At 36.8% G+C, this 2,344-nt stretch overlaps 1 non-coding gene across 1 annotated transcript; it reads left to right on the plus strand.

The window, feature by feature from the left end:
• Positions 1-929: 929 nt before the first annotated feature.
• On the plus strand, positions 930-1,065 carry LOC125617870. Its single transcript, XR_007348991.1, has one exon. It is a non-coding gene; the product is annotated as a small nucleolar RNA SNORA42/SNORA80 family (small nucleolar RNA).
• Positions 1,066-2,344: the final 1,279 nt, after the last annotated feature.

Consider the following 2,344-nt stretch of genomic DNA (forward strand, 5'->3'; position numbering starts at 1 on the left):
GAGGGAGAGAGGAAGAGGGAGAGGGGAGGGGGGAATGGAAAGGAGGGGAGGGCAGGGGAGGAGAGGATAGGAATAGAAAGAGAGGAGAGAATAAAAGAAGGGAAAAGGAGGGATGAAGAGAGAAAAAAAGAGAGAGATAGGAGAAGGGGGACTTCAGGAAGAACAACCTTTCCAGGGAACAACCCATTTACCCAGCTCCTCCATCCATACCCAACCTCTCTACAGTTACCACCCAATCTACTGATTAGTTTACTGATCTCGTAATCCAATCATTTCTTCTCAGAATGTTCCTTCATTAACAGAGCTTCTGGGGACACCTTGTATTCAAAACATAGCAGCATAGTTTTAATTCCCTTTGTATATGTAACAGTGGAAATGGGAGGTCTCATGGTAACTTCATGTTTAATAGTTTAAAGAACTGAAAAGCTGTTTTCAAAAATGGCTGTACATCTCACAAACCTGTCAGTAGAACATAAGGATTCCAGTTTCTCCTCGTCCTCATCAATGCTTGTTGTTTCTGACATTTTGAGTCCACTCAGTGTTTGTAAAGAAGCATCTTATTGTGGTTTTCTTTTGCATTTCCCTAATGACTCAAAATGTAGGTCATCTTTTTGCATCCACTTTGACAATTTTCATCCCTGCTTAGAGAAGAGTTCATTCAGGTCTGTTGTCTATTTTTAGTTTTTACTGGTGAGTGGGAAAATGTCATCACTGAATTATTATTGAAAATATTATGATAGTGAAAATATTATTCTTTTGTTGAATTTGCTCCTATATGTCTTATTATTTTTGATACTACTAAAACCAGAATCACTTACGTTGATTTTCACATCCTTACACTTTCACTTGTCAAGCATCCTCAGAGCTACCTCAATTATCTGAGTATATTAAATATTTACTTTTTATTATTTATTTATTTTCCAAATAATACACAGGCTTGAATTTATGGCATGCTCATCCCCTTCGGGCTTTCACGGTGTTTAATGCCAGAGCCAACTGTGCCTCTGAAGCATTGCTTGGTTTTTGTACCCACAGGCTGCTGGCAGTGAAGTGGGTTGCACAGTGGGAGAAAAAAAGAAAGAAAACAATAAAATAGAATAAACATAAAAATACCCTCACAATAGTTTCAAGTGCATGGTCATAGCATTAAAAATTGGTTGTAAAAAAAATAAGAGAAATCAATGACAAAAAGAAATTAGGAAATCATGCTAAGCAAATTAGTGGACAAAGCAGAAAGATTTTATTGAACATCTTCTGTATGTTAAACACGGTATTTAAAAAAAATGACTTTAAGAGTTTACCATCTGTTTATACAGAAAACACAGAAGACACCTACATGTATTCAAATTAGAAGAATTTATATAATCGCAGTAAATTATTTTATAGCACAAATATCACTTTATAAGTGCAGAGAAGAGACCACTTAATGTGTTATGAAATATAACTAAGACTTTGGAAGAAAACAGAGCTTGAAGCAGCAGTGGAAACAGCAGGGATGCTAGTCTGATTGAATAAAATGGATGAGGCCTGGATGCAAGAAGTGTCTCGTAGATCTCTGCAAACTGGAAGCTTCACCATTTGATAGGAACAAAAATAGTAAATAATCAAACCAGGACCTAGTACTGTACAGCTGAAGCTGTGTGTCTCAGCAAGACGGTGAAAATGTGCTGGGTACACGTAGCTAATTCTCTGTGTTCTGGAGAAATGGGAAGAGTGGGAAGGCCCAGGGAGCTTCATTAGCACATCAGGCCAAAAAGCAAGAGAAGGGTCGCAGTGCAAATAGAGAGTGGTGCATACAATGTGAAGATTTCAACCTTAACAAGGAGGACTTTGATGAAGACACACTGAGCTAACTCGAGTTGACTATTTGTCCAGAACTTAGAAAGCAGTGACACATTTCTTAAAATACTGCAGAGTTAAGACAGCAATGGCATGAAAGCCTTTTCAACATAAGTACGAAAACTTCTGCAATCAGTTCTTGGAAGTGTCTCCATGGTGATCATCATCTCTAGGACCTTGTTTCTATCATGGAGGGTTCTGAAAGAATGAAACCTGAGATAAGCAGCAGTGATGTCTTTTGTTTTGACTAAAGAATTTATAAAAGTTTCTTCCTTACTTTGCAGTGGTGAAATTATTATTATTTTTTCTTTTTTTAAAGTAAAAAAAAAAATGGTGTATTCTCAAGAGAAGCGGGCCATTTATTTTCCAAAGTAAAAGAATTGGTGTTTCTGAAGGGAGAGTTTTTGAGCTCAATTTCTCTGTCATTTGATTAAAATCTTGTTAGAAGTTTTCTAGAATTAGCATTTTACTTGTTTACATGAAGTAATATGAGCCGTGCTCCTGA

This window comes from Marmota marmota, unplaced genomic scaffold, assembly GCF_001458135.2.
Source record: "Marmota marmota marmota unplaced genomic scaffold, marMar, whole genome shotgun sequence".
Classification (NCBI taxonomy): Eukaryota; Metazoa; Chordata; class Mammalia; order Rodentia; family Sciuridae; genus Marmota; species Marmota marmota.